Genomic DNA, 21,150 nt, shown 5'->3' with positions numbered 1-21,150 from the left:
TAATATTTCATTGTATGTATATACCACATTTTCTTTACCCATTCATCTGTCAATGGACATTTACATTGCTTCAACATCTCGGTTACTGTGAATAGTGCTGCAGTGAACATGGCAATGCTAATATCTCTTCAAGACCCTGATTTCAGTTCTTTTGAGTAATCTCAGAGGTGGAATTTCTGGATCACACGATAGTCTTATTTTTAAATTTTTTACGGAAGCTCTGCCCTGTTTTCCATAGTGGCTGTACCATTTTGCATTCCCACCCACAGTGTATAAGGGGTCCAAAATCTCCACATCCTCACCAACTAACAGTTCCCTGTCCTTCCTACATCGGGTTCTTCAAACTCTTTCCTACCTTAGGAGCTACCCCAATATTGTCCCCATACATTTTCTTTTTTATTTAGAGAACTCCAGTTCTGCTGCTTACAACCACGGAGTCCTAATTGACACACAAATTCTGCCCTGGGGGAGAATTCTCTTTGCCCATTTAAAGCACCTGCTATTATTTTTGTGGCCCACAGGTCAGAAGCATAATAGAAATGCAATTCACATCCTGGGAAGTTTGATGCTCTTCTCAAAAGACTTGTTTTCAATCAGGATCTGTGACTCGGATACAGCAAGCAAGCACGCAGAGTGCAAAATGTAAGGAGGCTCTCACTGTCATGGCCACGCAAGGGCAAGTCAGGTCCTGAGAGGGAGAATCTCCTGAAATGTGTTGTACATGCCTTCTTGCCTCACCCTTGTCCAGCTATTGTCAAGCTATGTTTAGAATCAGAGGTTTGTTTCTTTGATGAGGAAATGTTTCTCACTATAGGACCACAGAACTTTGTATTACAATGTCAAGGTTACAGAAGGAGTTCTGGTCTGAGGATCTGGAAGCATCAGAGGCTTCACAAGGACACGTGAGGATTTTGAGGCTCTATACATGGCCGTCTCCTACTACAATCATACAAGGCCTGATTCACACACGTTCCAGGGTATATACTGGCTGGTGCTTTGTCACAATACCGAACAGTTAGAAAGAAAATGAGCTTCCCGAGCAATTTCACAAGCACGAAATGATTTAGGGAGACTGACGGCCCCTGAGGCTTCACCAAAATGGGGGAGGGAAACGTAGTTGCTCTTTGGAGAACTAATGGGAAATGGAGCAGGGAAGATTTCAATGGGACTTGAGTAGGAACTTCTTAATTAGGAGAGTGATAAAACACAGGAGATTTTAAAAGAGACTGTAAGTGAGGCCTCGAACTCTTGAGGGCTTTATAAAACACCTATAAAACCATCTCTCTTGTTAGTCACTCACTGGCCCTACTATATAATTTGTATTCCATAGCTTAAAACTCTCTTTTGGGTGGTTTACCCACATGCCTGATAAGGGTTCAAAAACATTATTAACACTAGAAGAAATAACTACATTTAAAAAATATAGAGAGAGACATAGATACACATACAATATTTCTATAATATTGAATATACTGTTTGCCTCATACTTTTTAATATCATGTTGGTGATAATATCTATTTCATACATTACTGGCTTTTATCTCTACTAAAAGAAATCCTATAGCTGAAATGTTTCATGGATCAACAGAGCACATAGGAAAATGAAATATGTAGGTCTTGTATCTGTAATAAATAGTTTTTGAAAGAAAGAGGTCATATCTTTGCTTGGTCCAGGCAGCTGGCACATGTAGAGTAAAAAAAATCAATTAATCTGAGTTAAAATTTTAGAAATATGATTATACCATCATGATAATGATACTACAGTAATATGATGCCAAGTACAACACTCCTAAGTAAGATATACATAAAATTAAAAATTAATGCAGTGGCTTTATCTAGAGCTCCTATTTCCATGAAGAGCTGATGATAATCCATAGGACAATCACATTCTTTTGCCCCCTTTCTGTTACTACATCTGTTCCTCTTCTTGAATTTCCTTTATTAATCATATTTGCTTCAGAATTATCTTCTATTTCTTTCTTGCCCTTGCCTCATATTCAATCAGCCTATATCTTTCATTGTTCCACTCTCTCACAAACATTGCTTCTTTCCAATTCCTCTAAAATGGACTTTTTTCTCTCACTGGACTATTGCAGTAGCCTCCCATTCTCTAACCATCTTAGTTTTTCTTAAACTTTCTTTCAATCTTTTCTTCATGATCCAAAGGAGTCTAAGACTCCCCATTAGTTCAGAGATTAACTACAAAACTCTTTTAATAGCTTTCACATACCTCCATCATTTGGCCTTCATAGAACTTATTTTTCCAATCTAATCTTTATTTCCTTTTGTTCATGAATTACTTACTGTTTACTATTTTGAACTCACACTTTTCCTCTTAGATAACTTCATTCATGCTATGTCCTTGTATTAGAATGCTCTTATAAATCCTTTGCAATCATTAAATCACAGTTAAAACCATTTATTTTATGTAGCATTTCTCAATCATACCAGACAGAAGTCCTCTAACCATAAAACTATTTCTGTACATCTTATGAGATAGATATTACAATTACTTATTCTCATAACTTGTGTGCTTATTAGATCACAAAATCCCTGACTAATTCATCTTCATTTTCTCACATGGTAGACTAGCAATATGCTTTGCATTCAATAGATAAACAGTAACTATTGATGGTTATGAATTAGTATATGTATAGCTGGTCCTTAGACTTTTTTTCTCCTTAATTGTACTAAATATTGGAGTAATCATTACACCATTTATTCAACTGTGTACATACTCAAGGGCTGCACATTTTCTTAGGTCTTACCCAGGTTAATTACCTATTTTCTTAGTATCATACAAAGAAGGAAAATCTGCCACCTCATTCTCAACTCCCTCTATCAGCCCATCTCTTCCTAGCCCAGCATCAGGACTATTAGTCAAAGTGTAGTGTGCCCGTAGGGTTTTTCCTTATTCAGAGGACCTCTTGAGGGCTGAGGCCCTCCAGGACTTGCCTGGAGAAGTGCTATGTGTCAGCGATACTATGGTTACCTATACTCCTCAGTTCTGAGGATTATTAGACATAAGCAGCCATTTCATTCACAGATGCCACAGAACTCAGATTTCCAGCAGAAAAAAAAATACACACAAAAAGGAAGTATCACTGTTCATTAGACACTCAGATTTCCAGCAGAAAAAAAAATACACACAAAAAGGAAGTATCACTGTTCATTAGACTAATACTGAATTTGATCTGTCAACTTGATAAAAACATTTTCCCTGATCACTTTTGAAACTCTGGTGAGTCAAAGCTTACTGGGAGCTCTGGCTACTACCTACTATTGCCTTGTTTTGGTAAAAAATAAGTCAGAGCAAATAGTCAATGCCAACATTTCTTTCAGTTCTAAAGTTTATGAATAGATGCTTTGTTCTGCATGGAATTGTATGATTTAAAAGGTAAAGCAGAATTTTATTTAATTTTTTAAAGCACTTAATTGAAGACTCACAGTTCCAAAATTCCCCACAAATGCCTTTTCTTACATTTTAAGTAAATGATATATTATTTTTAAACAAATACTATAGTATGTAAACTGAAGCTATTTGTTCACAAAGAATATAAAAATATTTAAATACTCCCCCTCAAAACTTAGAAAAACAGTATGTATCATTTACTTGAATTAATTAAGACAAGTGAAAGAACAAAAGCAGAGACTATTCATAAATTACATGACTAAACAACATAAAAAATAATTGGTAAAATGTTATGATAGAGATATTGTAATGATTTATTAATGAGTAAAGGAACAAGTATTTTTAAGGAGCATGATATTAATTGCATGTCATATGTCATATTATTTGAGGAATATTTCTCTATTGGCTATTTTCCCTTAATGACATGATATTTAATAAATACCATTTATCTAAATATTATGTATAACAAAATAATTCTATTACATGTTTATTTCATGGAGAAATACTTATATCTATAATAATAAAAGCATAATATGCTAATTAGACCAGACTTCCTTCCGGACGACCTTCCAGATGAAGCCAGGGCTGCTAGGGAAGCCTGGGTCCCAGGTGCCTGCAGGCGACCAGAGGGAAGCCCGGGTCCCTGGTGCCAGAGGGAAGCCAGTGCTGGCAGCCAAGGAAAGGAAGGCCTATTCTTACATGAATTTCGTGCATTGGGCCTCTAGTTTAGAGTAAAATATCATGTGAAAATTGGACCTCTTTCAGCTTCAAAGTGATCCAATACTAAAGTACCTAATGCTCAACCCAAATAAATTCAGAGTAGCTTTAAAAAAAAAATAAGTCTTTATTGTTTAGATTATTACAGTTGTTCTTTTTCCCCCCATAGCTCCCCTCCACCAGGTTCCAACCCCACCCCATGCCCTTACCCCCCTGACTCCCTGACTGTCCTTGTCCATAGGTGTAAGATTTTTTGTCGAATCTCTTCCCACACCCTCCTCATCCTCTTCCCCCCAAGAATTGTCAGTCTACTCCCTTTCTATACCCCTGATTCTATTATATTCACCAGTTTATTCTGTTCAGCAGATTTTTTATTCACTTGATTTTTAGATTCACTTGTTGATAGATATGTATTTGTTGTCACTTTGTTGTTCATAATTTTTTTCTTTACTTTTTTCTTCTTCTTCCTCTTCTTAAAGAATACCCTTCAGCATTTCATATAATACTGGTTTGGTGGTGATGAACTCCTTTAGCTTTTTCTTATCTGTGAAGCTCTTTGTCACTTTGAATATTTCTTGCCACTCCCTTCTGGCCTGCATAGTTTCTGTTGAGAAATCCACTGACAGTCATATGGGTACTCCCTTGTAGGTAACTAACTGTTTTTCTCTTGCTGCTTTTAAGATTCTCTCTTTCGCCCTTGCCATTTTAATTATGATGTGTCTTGGTGTGGTCTTCTTTGGATTCCTCTTGTTTGGGATTCTCTGTGCTTCCTGGATTTGTAAGCCTATTTCTTTCACCAGGTAGGGGAAATTTTCTGTTATTATTTCTTCAAAAAGCTTTTCAATATCTTGCTCTCCACACTTGATCTTAGCCAAAAGGCCGAGAAGCGATCAATATCTTGCTCTCTCTCTCTTCTTCTGGCACTCCCATAATTCAGATGTTGGTGCACTTGAAGTTGTCCCAGAGGCTCCTTACACTATCTTCATATTTTTGGATTCTTTTTTCTTTTTGCTTTTCTGGTTGGGTGTTTTTTGTTTCTTCGTATTTCAAATCTTTGACTTGATTCTTGGGACCCTCTAGTCAGCTGTTGGATCTCTGTATATTATTCTTTATTTCAGTCAGTGTATGCTTAATTTCTGATTGGTCCTTTTTCATATACTTGAGAGTCTCACTAAATTTCTCAGAGGTTTCTAGAAGATTTTTGAGTAACGTTATAACCATGGTTTTGCACTTTATAGTCAGTATTTTGCTTTCATCCATTTCTTTCATTTGTGATTTGTTTCTTTGTCTCTACATTTTGGCTGCTTCCCTGTGTTTGTTTCTATGTACTGAGTAGCTGCTCTAAGTCTTCTTGAGTTGATAGAGTGGTCTTGTGTGGTAGGTATCCTATAGGGCCCAGTGGCTCAGCCTCCCCAGTCACCTGAGGTGGACACTCTTGGTGTACCCCTTTGTGGGATGTTTTCACAGTATTATTGTAGTTAACCCTTGATTGCTGTTGGTATCACTGGGAGGAATTGACCTCCAGGTCAATTGGCTGTGATGACCAGCTGTGTCTACACTGGAAGATCTGTTGTACAGGAGACACCCTTCTGGGGCAGAACTTGCTTCAGTGGGGCTTTGGTACTCATTGAGTCTGCCCCTTGAGTGTGTCTCTTATGGATGTGAAGATCTGTAATCCAGTATGGTCTCACTCTGACCACTGGGTACACTGGCTCTTGGATCCCCAAGGAGGTGCAAGGTCAGCCACTGTCTAGGGCTGCCCAGCAGAAGCTACAGAGAGATCTGCAGATTCCTCCCTTTGTATGGGGTTTGGAAGTGCCCAGATGAGGCCCAGCTGTGAAGCAAGGCTGGCAGGGCTTTGGGCCTTCTTTTGGAAGCTCTGGGGCTCTTTGACCCAGCTGCAGTTTGACAGGTTTTAGGACATTCATATGCAAAAGCTGATGCACACAGCTTGGGTGGGGTTGTAAATTGGGTGGGGCTGGGTCTCTGGGAATCACCAGGGCGGAGCAAACAGCAATGGCTGCCAGTCAGCCCTGAACTGGAAAAGTCCCCAGTTCTCCGTGTCCTGTGCCCCCATGCAGGATCAATGATCGCTGCGAACCCATCTAAGAGAAAGCCACCCTCACATTCCTGTCCCGATGCCAGACAGTCCAGTTTCTCCCCGTATGTGCCTGGGTCCCCCAGAGTTTTGCCCAGAACTGGATTTCAGAGTAAGTGGGAGCTTGTATCTCCCTCCTGATTAAAAGAGCAGCACATCCAGGTGCCACCACTTTCCATGCCTCTGCACCTCCTACCAGTCTCAATGCGCCTTCTTCACCTCTCTAATTGTGGAACTTCCACTCAGCCAGCCTTCTCGTAGTTCTGGGTGGTAGTTGTTCTGCCATTTAGTTGTGGTATTGATGTGGTTGTGAGAGGCAGCAAGTACAGGCACTTACCTATGCCACCATCTTGGTTCTCCAGAGTAGCTTTTTTTTTATAATGAAATCATTCTCTTTTAAAGATTGTATTGAAAATCACAGCTTTCCTCTTTTTAGGTCGTGTCCTATAAGTAAGTTAATAAAAACCAGCTCTAACAAAATGGGACTTGATTGATTCCCTTAACTGAAAATTTCAAGGCATGGCTGACTCTGCCATGATTGCCCTCAGGGCTCCAAACTACTAGTATGTTATCTGAGTGCATTTTTTTCCTCCATCTCTCACATCCATTCCTGCTGTTCGCTTCAGTTTCTTCTCCACCGATTGCTTAAATGACTTCAGCAGGTCCCCTTTCACTGTTTTTCTCTGTCATAGAAATCCTAGCAATAGTCTCATAGCATTTCATTTGCTGTAATAGAATCACATGCCCACTCCTGAAGGAATTGTATGGTCCCAAGAGAATCTGGGGGTTTCATTCATCAGGTCTGAATCACATGCTGTCCTTGGTGCTGAGGCTCTAGTCAGCTCCACCAAGATCCTAGGAACTGGTTGTGGGAAGGGCTAACTCCCTCACTAACATGGAAGTGGGGTAAATGAGTGGTGGAAAGTTCAAAAAGCACAAATACCTACTATGAGTAAAAAGAACACACTCTCGACACTCTTGTTCATCAAGGAGCCTAGCAGTAATGCCACTTCTACCAATGCCACATCTACCAATGCCACTTCTACCAATTCCACTTCTACCTGTCACAACAGAACCTGAATAATACTTTGTTCTCTTCTGCATCACTGTTCTAGCCTCTTGCTCACATGTATTCTACTCCAATCTCTTCTAAGCACTGCTAGGATTCAGTCCTAATTCCCCAACAAAGCCCTGCATGGTCAGCCTCTTCTCAAAAAGAGTGACTCTCTCCTTATCACTACCTGAGCCCCCAAAACCCAGTTTCTTTTTTTTTTAATTTTAATTCCTTAACTGTAATGGCCCCTGCAACGGAGCCTGTGCACATTCTCTACTGACGGCCTAGACCTCTCTTTCTCCTTTCTTCTATTTGCTTAGTGAACCCCTATTCATCTTCAGATATTAATTCAAACATTGTTTCTGCAAGGAAGTTTTCTTAACACCATTGCCACTGGGGTCAAGTTCCCCTACAATACACTCTCATGAAACATATCCTATCTAATAATAGACAAACATGATAATTGATCATACCTTCGCTATGCCTCCCATTGGCTAATCAGCGAGATATGCAAATTAACAGCCAACAAAGATGGTGGTTAATTTGCATACATAGGCGCGAAGCAGTGGAGCGAAGACTGAAGGCGGCTCTGGCCGGAGCAAAGGCCTGGGTCCCGGGTGCCAGAGGAAAACCTGTGCTGGCAGCCAGGGGAAGGGAAGTCCTATTGCACGAATCTTTTCATGCAACAGGTCTTAGTCATTTAATAACACTTATTACAGCTTTTATTTTGTATGTATTTGTAGTTTTTCTAATCAAGTATGAATATCCTTCCCTCACTGAAGCTCCATGAGTATAATAATATATCTATATTTGCTCACCACTATATCCCTGTGCCTAGCACATTGTCAATACTCAATAAATAAATAAATGAAGGAGTAAATAAAGATACTTTATTACAATGTGTCTCAGTTTCTTATCTAAGAAATCTCAAACTATCATCCACCTCTTAAAATTCTCTGAGTCTAATAAATGCTCTACATTGTGGGTGGGTTAAATATTTTTAAGTAATACTTCTGAAGAAGCCACAAAAGAAAATGGTTATTTAGCCACTAGATCATATAGCTAATGAGTGAATAAAAAGCCTTCAAGTTAGTGAAATTTTGCCATCCAAATTATAATAACTAGTTCTCCAGTTCCAATGATCTGGGATTAAAGACACATATTCCAAATTATAATAACCAGTTCTCCATTTCCAATGATGTGGCATTATACACATATTCCACCGTCAAATAAGATCATTAAGTTAGTTTGAAATCATTAGGACCATGAACTTCTTTGGGATGGGTGGGACCAGGGCTAACAATGTAATGAAACAATTAAATTTTGTCCTCTGTACCCTTCCTGTTGTTTGCCATTTCTCTCGCATTTTGGGGCCATGCACATCCCATTATCTGCAACAAAATACCCAGTGCCTTCTCACTCCTCATTGGTTATCCTCAGAGCCCCAACCTACTGCAAGAGAACCTGAGTAATACCCAGTACACACACTATGAATCACCATCTTCTCCTTCTCTGCAGAAACTTACCTGTCCTTGCTTCTATTTCGTCACAGCCTTGATCTTTACTGGGTGTCAATGGTTGTAATAGGTTATTAACAAGAAAACTCATCCTTTCTAATATGTTATATAGTTAATTAATGTTACCTCCCTCAAGATAATAGGGCATATGTCCTCTTAAAGGCTTTTAAGAAATGACAGTAATGGTGGAAATTTCAGGCACCACTGCAGACTGATGAGGGAGACAGATTTTAAAGCATGTGGGGGCCTCTCATTGATCCTCAAATTATTCCATGTAGGCAGCTGCTGACTCTGCCCATGAGTAAGCCAGTCTCTCTCTGGAGAACTTTATAAACAGCATGAATTTCACTGTTTGACATGGGTGAAGCATAGTTTTCCCTGAAAAGAACTGCTTTTAAGGTATCATCTGTTTATGAAGCTGTCGTTTAGATGTTCTCAAGACTAGGACGACCTCACTCTGAGATCAAACAGGTCAGTCTGCCCTAGGAGACTGATGAATTTGGGGTATCTTTGAGCAGCCAGCTGATTTACTTATCATTTTCATTTTGGATTCCAATTCAAGCATATCTACTGCTAGAAATGAAAGAGAACACTGAAATTCCCATGGCGCGCCCTGCTCACCCGGAACATAATCCTCCCCACCCCTCCATCTGAGAATCTTGTTGATATCAGGGAAAGTCACCGTGTGCAGAGAAGGGAGACACATGCCAGGAGAGGGAAGCCCATTATGCAGCTGAGAGCTAATTTTGCTTAATCTTCTTGATCTCCATAAAGAGCACTCTGAGACCCCACAGGATTTAAACAAAAAAGATAAAGATGAAGAGGGACTGCTCAAGCAGGGCCAATGTGAAACTTACTTATTAAGGTCGTCCATCACAGCGTGTTTACATGCCTAACCAAAATTTAAAACTGCCTGATTGAGAACAGAAGAGGAAAACCGATTGCTGCATCAAGGCAAAACAGATTCACTCCATCCCCGACATGCTTACATTTAGAAAATAAGACGAAATGATATGGCCACCATATTAAACACTTATGCCTCCATTTAAAATGAAAAGAAAGATAAGTAAAAGCATAAATCTGTGACCCTGGGTTTATTCTTCAACAGGAACCTCATCTTAAAGGAGAATGCATGCTTAAGAGCAGAATTAATATTAAAGGCACCTTATTCTTGACTTTTCTCCACTGCCTTCTGGGGAGAAGAGAGCTGGGCAAGAGAGTCCAGAAAAGGCAGAGGGAGAGGGGCTTCACACAGCTTAATGAGATCAGCTTCGAGAGTAGAATCATTGAATCAGAATATCAGCATTGAAAAAATACCTTATAGGCCTCCAGCTCAAGCAAGAGGTAATGTATTTTGTGCTTGAACTCTTCCAGTGACAGGAAACTCATCACCCCTCAGGCATCCCATTCTAGTTTTGGGTAGCTTAGCACAGTAGAAATTTCTCCCTGATAATATTCAGAAATCTGTGACCTTGTAATTTGTCCTTATTGGTCCTACTCTGCCCCTTGGAGCCAACCACACAGAATGAATCTGATATTTCTTGAAGAGTATGGGCCTTCAAATATTGGAAGACAGTTTTCTTTGAATATCACCAGCTTTTCTTACTTGTTGGCTTAATCTGCAGCATTATAGCTATAATATCATTGCTTGAAAATTTTCCAAATGTCCCGAAGTTTCTCTGCATTAAAAAAAAAAAAAAAGTTTCCCTTTCTTATTTGAGAGTTAGTTAACCTGTAGTATTGTATACTTGGACTAACAATTTTGGATGTTATAAAATTAAAAGTATTTGTTTGAAGAGCAGGGTAAATGCAATTAGGTATGTATTTTTGAGTCCTCTATGACACTCCCCCTTACACATGAGGGCTTGAAAATTCCTGGAAGGAATGAATGGAAAATCTTTGTATTCTAAGATTTGTATAGATTTTGACACCTTACAAAGGGATTTAATCAATTATCTTACTGTCACAGTAAACAAGAAGTCATAGAAAGAGGTCATATTATCCCTATCCCATATGTAAATAAGAAAATAGCAACTCAGAAATTAGTGCATTGTGAAGAAAAGTCCTCTATTTAGACAAAAACAAGTTTGAATTTACTCCACCCTACGTTACTGCAGCATACACTCATAGAATTTCAAAAGGACAAGGTTCCTAGAAAATGTCTTTGCATTATAGACAAGTTGCTAATTTTTACAGTTCATTTTTATTTTAATATGATACTTTTTGGTTGAAAGAGCAATACTCTAAAATATTTTTCCTGATGTAGTGAAAAAGCCACAATAACAAACTATGCTTGCATTTTTAAAAAACCTATTTTTTATCTCAAACTTTTTTAAGTTTTATTTTTCAATTACAGTTTATATTCAATATTATTTTGTATTAGTTTCAGGTGTGCAGCATAGTGGTTGTATACTTTACAAAATGTTCCCTGATATCTCTAGTACCCACCTGGCACCATAGTTATTATATTATAGATTATATCCCCTATGCTGTACTTTACATTGCTATGACTATTTTGTAACTACAAATTTGTTCTTAATCCCTTCACCTTTTTCATCCAGTCCCAAATCCCCTCCCCTCTGGCACCAGTCTTTTCTCTGTATCAATGAATCCATTTCAATTTTGTTTATTCGCTTATTTTGTTTTGTAGATTCTACATGTAAGTGAAATTGTATGGTACTTGTCTTTCCCTGACTGGCTTATTTCACTTAGCATAATACCCTCTAGGTCCATCCATGCTATAGCAAATGGCAAAATTTCACTCTTTTTTATGGCCAAGTAATAGTCCATTGTGTAAATGGACCACTGCTTTTTCTATCTACTCATCTTGTGATAGGCACTGAGGTTGCTTCCATGGCTTGGCTATTGTAAATAACTCTACAACGAGCACCAGGTTGCATATATTCTTTCAAATTCGTGTTTGGGGGTTTTTTTTGGATACTTAACTGGAAGTGGAATTGATGGGTCATACAGCAATTCCATTTTCAATTTTCTGAGGAATCTTCATACTGTTTTCCACAGCGGCTGCATCAATCTGCATTCTCAGTAACAATGCACGAGGGTTTCCTTTTCTCCACATCTTCACCACCGTTGTTGTTTGCTGATTTGTCGATGATAGCCATTCTGACAGGTGAGGTGGTATCTCATTGTGGTTTTAATTTGCATCTCTCTGATGATTAGTGACGCTGAGCATTTTTTCATATGTCTATGGGCCATCTGTATGTCCTCTTTGAAGAAATTTTTATTCAGATCTTCTGCCCATTTTTTAATTAGATTACTTTATTTTAGTGTTAAGTTGTATGAGTTCTTTATAAATTTTGGATATTATCCCCTTACTGCATGTGTCATTGAAGAATATGTTCTCTTTTCAATAGGTTGTAATTTGTTGATGGTTTCCTTTGTGGTGCAAAAACTTTTTTGTTTGATGTAGTCGCATTTTTGTTTACTTTTTCTTTTGTTTTCCTTGCCCGAGGATAAATATCAGAAAAAAGAAATGTCTGAGATTTTACTGCCTATGTTTTGTTCTAGAATTTTTATGATTTCAAGTCTTACATTTAAATCTTTAATGCATTTTGAGTTTATTCTTATATTTAGTGTAAGGTGGTCTAGTTTATATATATATATGTGTGTATATATCTATCTATCTATATATATATATATACATATATATATATACTATTATATATATAAACTATATATAATGGCTTGGGTTACTGGACACTCTATTATGTTTTATTGATATAGATGCCTGTTTCTATGCCAGTCCATGCTGTTTAGATTGCTATAGCCTTGTAGTATAGTTTGATAGGTAGTATGATACCTCCAACATTTTCTTCTTTCTCAAGATTTCTGTGGCCTTTGGGAGTCTTTTGTGGGACATATAAATTTTAACCTCAAAAGTTTAACAATTAACATTATATTTATAATAAGAAAATCACTCTTTTTTAAGGGAGATATATTGAGGAGAAAAATTCAATCTCATAAATCTATTAAATAAATATTGATTGAGATTCTATTGTGTCCAGAGTAATTTAGAGTAGTAAAGAGGGACCCAAGAAAGAAACGACGGAGTCCCAACCATATAGGTAACAACAGTATGTGAAATAAGGACAGTATATGTGATAATGGGATGAAATTTTAGTGTGGAGATTTTCTGGGGAAATATTTAAAGGAATTGTAATTAGAGGATGGAAACAAAGTATATTCCAGAAAATTAGTTGGTTGTTAAACTACATAAAATAATTTCGTATGTCTTGTGTTCCCTTCACTTTTCATTTCACATCTACTTCAGGTAACTTTTATCATAACTAAATCCATGCATGCAGCCCAAAGTCCCTGGATTGAGGATAATGGGGGAAGGAATACTTGTTCCACAATGGCAGACACTCCTGTTGTTACTGCCCCCAGGAGACTTAGGAACTTGTTGCTGTTTGCACCAAATTACTGTGACAAGAGTTTTCTGTCTCACCAGCAACTTGCAGAGTCCATTGGAATCATTTCTGGGATGCCCAGGAGGAGTTCTCACCACTTGTCTGCCCAGTGACCAGGCTCCCCCAGTCCCAGTGCATTGCGGCCCGTCAGCTCTCTATCCTGCTCTACCACTGCTCTTCTCCCAGCTGTGCACCTCACCAATATGGGGAGAAACTCCTCCCAACTGTGTTCAGGCACAAAGAAACCTATTCTAGGTCGCCTATGTCCATCCATCACCCCTCCAATTCAATAGCCCCAATGAGGCTTACAGTGAGCCTTGTCAGGGTCTCACACCACTTACTCATCCTGTCTCACTGAAAGTCATATATAAACTACTTTCAACTCTCACTTCCTACCTGATGATCCCAAATCCTTTAAGTTAGTCATTGTGCTCATTTCATAATTCTTACATTTTTTTTGTATCTTTTCCTCTTTCTCTGTGAAATGTGTCTCAGTGTTCCCTTAAAGTCCCTACCAGTACCATTTATTCATGATGAATTGTTTTTATTTTTTTAATCCTACAGATAAAAGGATTTCCTTAGTTTCCCTAATATCCCACAAATATTTCATGAATAATGCATGCCAAAATGAGACTCTCGTTCTGGTAGATAGTGGGTGGCTTGGCCTATGTGACATCAAAGCATTTGCAGTCTGATAATATCTGTTAGGTACCTGGGGCATGGTGAACTGATTACTGCAGATAAAGGCAAGAGGGAAGGACATTTTTGGCTTGATCCCATACCCCCTGTATATGTGCTGTGTTACCAGGCAAACTAGCAAACCTCACATAACAATTTGGTGTAACAAAATTGTGATCTTGACACAACTCATACAACTACTGAGTATTAAACTAAAAAAGAAAAATATTGCAACAAGCACCATCACCGTTAATTTTATGTGAACTGCTATATAAAATAAAGAATATTTCATTTAAGTGAAAGTCACTTCAAATTTAGCAAATTCAAAAAAATGTTGAATAAATCTTAATCAACTTCATAATCAAGCTCCAATATCATACAGTTCTAGGATGTACTATATGATGTAAATGGCCTTCTCAAAGATTATTTAAAACTATGAGATCATGATTTCCTATATTTTGACATAATGTATTTCCTATATTATGCTTCCTCACTCTCAACTTGGTTCTGTTCAAATTCAAAAGGATGGGCTGCAGACCTTGAAATAGTCTATGAGACTCTCAAGTGGAAGAACCCCCATCTGTCAAGGTCTTTGCACAGCATATCTCACATCCACCGGATGTCCAGAATATGGTCACCTCTCCCATTCGAGTGCTCCCTTTGTCAGCCCTCTCTAGTGGCTCTCGTTTCAATGCTAGTCTTTCACTTGTCCGCTCCTGACTACAGATATTCCCATTCTCCCTCTGGTCTCTATTTCCATTCAGGTATGATCTTTTCAACGAATCTTTATTCCCTACAGCAGAAATATTTTATTATTTCCAGAACTCTCACTTGCTCTAAGGAAATCTATTTCAAGATCTTCTGAAGAGTTGTGTCCCTACTCACCCTTAGAGGACCCCATCAATTTATTAGGTCCTGGGTAAAAAAAAAAAAAAAAAAATAGAAACAATGCACAAGGCTAATAACGGTGAGATAACTTAATAGATATAAATGTTTCACAAAGGTGTTGCACAAGAAGAGGCTTATTAAGTAGATGTGTGAATCTGGAGGAGGAGAAAGAGTAATTCTGTTTAATAAGATGTTTCCAGAATTATCTTACTAATTTGCTGAGGTGCAGGTACAGGCCATACAGCACTTATAAAGTAATTAGAAATCCTTGATAATTGTTTTTTTAATTAACATCAAAAATTTTTTTTAAAAAAAAACTGCTCCCCATTCCCACTTCCCTTCTGGATTAATTGTGGTAGATTCAGGAAAGGCAGTTTATGCACAAGAGATTTTTCCAGTCCAAATTACAAGGTGAAGATGAGCAAATTGGATACTCCTGTGTAATTTATGAAGGCAGGAAGAGTTCCTTTATTCCCACCCCTTTTTGTGTTCCCAAGAAACCTGCTGACCATTTCTGACAAACTTTTGCTCCCTTATTATGGGAGAGAAGATCTCAATATAGACACTTGCTTTATCCTCGGCACTTAATGCCATGTTCCATCCTCAATTATTGAAGGCCACTGAGTCACATAAGGCCAACAAAGAGAATTCTGATCATTAGCAGTGATGACAAGGCCATCAGCATAGCTATAATGAGACCTGGTCCACAGAAACAAATAAGAATATTACTGTGATAAATCCAGACACTTCATACTGCAAGCAAATGACTGATCACTCAGAGAGCCAGAATTGTCCCCCCATGTGTTTAGGCTTCTATTTCATTTCATATCAGCATTCTGCCTGCCCCCATGTTCCTCTAAGCCAAGAACAATTCTCTCTCCCTAAGAATGACTGCTCCACCAAAATTGATCCCTTCCTCTCCATCAGAATCTTACCAAATTTTGAAGTTTACAATTAAAAGTGGCATCTACTGGGAAGTAATTTCCTTCTCTGAGAATTTCACCAGCTACTTGGCTTGACAGTACTCTGTGTCAGTTTTTAATCTTCCATATACTAGTATGAGAAACAATACCACTGCTCTTCCATTTTATTTTATGCCTAGGAATTGAGATTTGCTTTGGGGTTGGATGGAAAATACAGGAAAGAGCCCAACCTTTTGCATATATATATTTTTTTAAAAAGGCAATTTGGAGAAATGTAAAATGTCCTATGTGTGTCATCTCTTGCTTCTTTCATGGCCACTGAAGGAAATGAAAGGCAGATTGTCACAATGGCAACCAATGATTCATAAAATAAAAATATATGCATAACTAAATGACCATACATCCTCATTTGTCCAAGGACAGCCTTGGCTAATGCCTACAGCTCTGACATAATTATTAAAAGTGCCCCTTTTCACCCTCAAAAATGTCCCAATTTGGACAATAAATTATATGGTGGCCATATTTAGATTCAAGTTAGAAGAGAGAAGCCTACAAGCTTCTTAAAGTGACCTTGTGAGTCAATATGAGGTTTCTGCTGGCACTCAACCTCAAAAAAATACTTCAAGGACTAGGATCTGGCTTAATCTGTTTTTCCCAGGTTTTGGCCTTCAAGAATAAAATCTTTATAACTTCATAATTAAATATAAAAATCATCCCAAACTACTCAAAGTTTTCAATCTAGCTAAAATCAACAGAGATTGAAAATATTAAATGACACATCACCAGTTTTCACCCATACTCATAGACCCAAAGGACTTGGCTAACTGTCTCATATTCATTTATCCTTTTAACAGATATTTTCGTGAGTATGAGGGACTGTGCTAAATGCTGTGGTACACAGAAATCAAGCCAGACATGGACACAGCCCTCATTATAGTCTATAGAGAAGGTAAGAAATGTATACGATAAATGTCCACAAGCAGGGAAACTATGCAGTACTAAGTGAGCTTAGTGGGAGGGGAGATGAAATTGTTATCAGGGGACACGGATGTATACTGGCATTGCCATCCTGGTTGTTAACATTTAAAATACTTCCAAATTCTCTATCTACTTAGGCCACAATCAACTACGATGTCCCTACATGAGGCCCCAAAGCAGGCAAAAGAGTCTAGTTAGTAGCATTGCTGGTGAGGAGAAAGGAGGGGGATAAGTAGCTGCCGAGTAGACTGAGGCAGCTGTGAAGGCGGTGGTGAGCGTGGAAGCTAGAAAGGTGAGGGACCTGCCCACTCCTTGGGAACAGCCACGGTGTTGGTGGGCCTATAGAGGGTGGTGCTGATGTCAACTTTGTCAGCAGTGGTCTGGACCTGAGCTCTTTCAATCAAGTCATCTAAGAAATGCTGGTTTCCAGATGCATTCCCATCCATAAAGCACGGGCAGCACACCCAGCTGCCTCCAGCTGCAGCAAAACAGCAGGTTCCAGCGGCCTGGTGACCATGTCATTTTATTCACTGTAGAAACACATTTATGTAATTGCTGTGCCATATTAGCCCCTTGATTTTTACCAAGGATCACTATAAGAAATGACCATATGAATACATTTTCTTCATCTTCTCTAAAGGCCACGATTAAAGATAGTTTCTTTTATTATAGCAATCTGGGATTAGAATCCTGTTAGAGTTTATTTCCGGGAACATTTTCTTCTTACCAACTGGCGTATATTCTTTTATTAGAAAATGAATACTACGTGATTCATGGAATTTCTTTATTGGCCTTTGTGACCTGCACAGGAACTGAATTTAACATGCAATTGCAGAAACTATCCTTAGCTTCGATTTCAAATCCAATAATTTCCTTCTCTCCTTTATATGGCTCTTAGTACTTTAGCCTTATTTTAATATCATATTGCATATGTGAAACCCACATCAAATCTTTCTAAAATAAGCAGCATACATCAAGTATCAGATATCTGTATGCATATATTACATATTTAAATATTTTGAAATCTTAAAATTTTCATGACAGTGTTAAACTGATGCAGTACGTACTCACCTTAACTCTCACTCCCTAACGGGCAGTCTCATAGGACTCATAAGACTCCATCCTATCTTGAGTGCCTACTACAGTTCTTGGCACATCTTTGTTGAATAATGGAGTAAATGAATACCACATTGAAAGAGTATTATTCTCAAGATTGTAATGGGGGAAAATGCCAGTATAATGATGTCAAAATACCTTCATTTACTAGTATCTGAACTAAAGATGTAATAAATATTGCTGAAAGCAAATTAATCATCATCTGTGACCAGGAAACATTCTTTGATTATTTGGGTATTTCACAGCACTTGATAGACAGGGATTTGAACTTCAATGAAACTTAAAAGGAAAATCCTGTCTGTAACTAGAAAGCAAAACTTTCTACTTAGCAGGAGGATGCCCAGTATGTCTGCATCTCAAGGAGCCTATTCATTTTCAGTTTCCAGGGTTGAGGTCCCCCTTTGGAACTACAGCAAATTAAGAGGTGTGCGGTTCTTGATGCTTTATCTCTCTTGCATTAATAAAGATTCATCATGTTTAAACATGTTAGCACAGCTAGCCCAGGGACGTGGGGTAGGATGCCAGCTCTAACGTGAAATTAGTTGTGTGAAGGCAGCTCTGTGAAAAATCGTGGAGAGAAATTGATTGAAAATGAAAATGAGGCGTCTTTTTAGGAAGATGGCCTATAAGCCTGACAGTGTGAACTGACAAAATAAGGTTAAAAATATAATCAGAAAAGGCTGGCCTCTGTGAGATTCAAATAACCCATTTGCTACTCTCTACAGAGCAACTGCATTAAGAGGAAGAGAAATCACAGCTACCATATTGCACAGAAGATGGCTTTCAGAAAATGCTCTGTGTACATGAAAACAAAAAAACAACAACAAGAGATTCTTTTCTTTAAAACCAGTGATCTCTCTCTCTCTCTCTCTCTCTCTCTCTCTCTCTCTCTCTCTCTCTCTCTCTTTCTCTCTCATGCACATGCACAGGTGCACACAAACATGCACACATACACACACACACACACACACACACAGCTTTTACCTAGCTCCCTCCATCTTTGACGTACCTAAGAACATATCCCTAAAGCTTTCTCAGCTCTCTGATGGGAGCCCTCCAGCAACAGGAGCCTGCTAATCTCTGCCTCCATTAGCTGTGAAGCTCGGCTCCCTCTCTTGTTCCTGCTTGTGTCAAGTGTTTACATTTATAACTTATTTTAACCACTTACCATGATGGCCTGTGCCTATAGTCATCCCTCATGATTGCTAAGGAGAATTAAGGCATTACCTGGGGTGCCAGGTACTCCATGTTCGTGGTGAGAACTGCCACGTGCCGGCTGTTAGGATAGAGAGTGGAACCTGCACATGTGTCCCAAGCTCCCTTCTGAGGAGGACAGCAGCACACAGAGGGCACACACAGCGAATCGGGCTGTAATGAACCGCAAACCGCTTGTTGTGAGCGGTTCACAAGCTGCACGGTGAGTGCCACTGCCTCGGGGGAGGTCGTTCTCACAAACAAGGAGTCAGGACCTCCGAGGGCCATATTCATTTGCTGTAATTTCTTCATGCCGGATAGAATTTCCTGATGTTTCTTCTCATATTATATTCAACTAAGATAAAACATTTGGGGCCAATTGCATTACTACAAATTCACCTTAAGGTACACCTATTCCATGTAGCTGTTTAAATTAATCATGATAATAGGAGGAGGAGAAGGAGGAGGAGGAAGAAGAAAAAATACTTTCTTGTTTGCTTATGTGCTACGAACTTTATGGGCATTATCCCATCGGAGCCTTGTGCCAAGGAAGCCCGGATTATCTGTGTCCCCATTTTATAGTTTTCGGATAAAGAGCTAAAATTTGAGCACTTGGGATTTTAAGCGTGGCCATGAAGAGTCAAGGCTTAGTTTACCGAAAAGTGAGCATTTGTAAAACACAGACTGCTTTTTTGTAGCTCTCTTACCTTTAACCCCAAACGTGGCAGTGGGGCTCTCACCCACCCACCTGTCCCTGGCCATGCAGCACTGCCCTTCATTTAATTGATCATTTTTAATAGAAGGAAAAAAGATCATTACACAATCAGGCAAGACATCTGTCTGTAAAGACATGCATGTATCTAAGTACTCAAATTTATTTAAGGATGTATGTGAAAGCGTCAGATGTTGTCAAACACTATATAGCATAAGTCACGCTGCCTTTGGTGAGGGGTACGCTTCTTACCCCAAGGGTCTGCTATGAAGCCATTAATCTAAAGAGGGAACAAAGCTCCAGGCACTCTCGGAGGCTGGACCAGTTACGAGTGGGAATCTGGGTATTGAGTGAAGGGGAAAGGCATTTCGTAATTTCCTTTTATCCCCTTCTCCCTACCCATGACCAGCTGACAAGCTGAATAGCTCCTGTGGGTGACTTGATCAGGAGGAGTGCGTGGGGGAGGCTGAGGCAGACAGCTCTCCCAAATTAGCCCGCTGCCAGTCTTGGTTCGCTGGCACTTTGACACCAACGTTAGGACGCAGAGCTTTACTGCAGTGGCACTTTGGCAGGATACCATTTCACAAGGAGCTCCCAGCTCCAAGAGGGAGAACAGGCCTGTTATTACCGGATGCTTTAAATTCATGGCCCTTGCAAATGGAGAGATGTGTTTGTCAAGGAGTCCACATTTAAAAGAAACACTTGATGTTGACTTTTTGTGTGGGTGCAACTCACTTAACCCGCTGAGGTCTCACATGTCAGCTGAGAAAGAGCAGTGGTTAGCTGGATTCTAAAAAAGGAATGATAAGGATTATAAATTATCTTCTAAAACCCAAATTTACTCAAGAATGCACAATGGTAATAAACATTTATAAATGCCAAGAATATAAAGTATTTCGTGTGAAGGTTGATGTTAGATTGTACCTATTTGTCATAGGATTTCACTGGAAGCCTTTTAAGTAAATTCCTCCAGTTCCAACAAATAATGTGGAGGTTGACACAAACGCTGTGATGTGTTGCAGATGCTAACACTGTGAGTGTGAGCAAGACCAGCAGGACCCTTTTTTAAGTTGTAAGCAGACACCATGGATCTCAGAGTGTGAAGGTTAAACCTGAGAGATGTAAAGTAACAAGACCAATTATAACATGAGAAATTAGTCTCACTGTTCTAGAGTCATAGTCTTTGAAAGTAAGGAGTTGACTTTAATCAAATTCAACTTAACAAATTAACCCAAGACATACTCAACGATGACTGTTATGGAATGAAAATTAGCCATAATTGGTAAGTAGTTTACAATATGATTAAAACTGCTATTACCTTTTCATCATCATATTTCTCACTATGATTCCTCCAGTATTTGAAATCAACATGAATATAACCAGGCATTCCCAAACTTTGCGCCAACATGCCCCAGAATTCCACAGTGAATTCAC

This window comes from Myotis daubentonii, chromosome 4 (assembly GCF_963259705.1).
Source record: "Myotis daubentonii chromosome 4, mMyoDau2.1, whole genome shotgun sequence".
Lineage (NCBI taxonomy): Eukaryota > Metazoa > Chordata > Mammalia > Chiroptera > Vespertilionidae > Myotis > Myotis daubentonii.
This window is presented reverse-complemented; position numbering follows the sequence as displayed.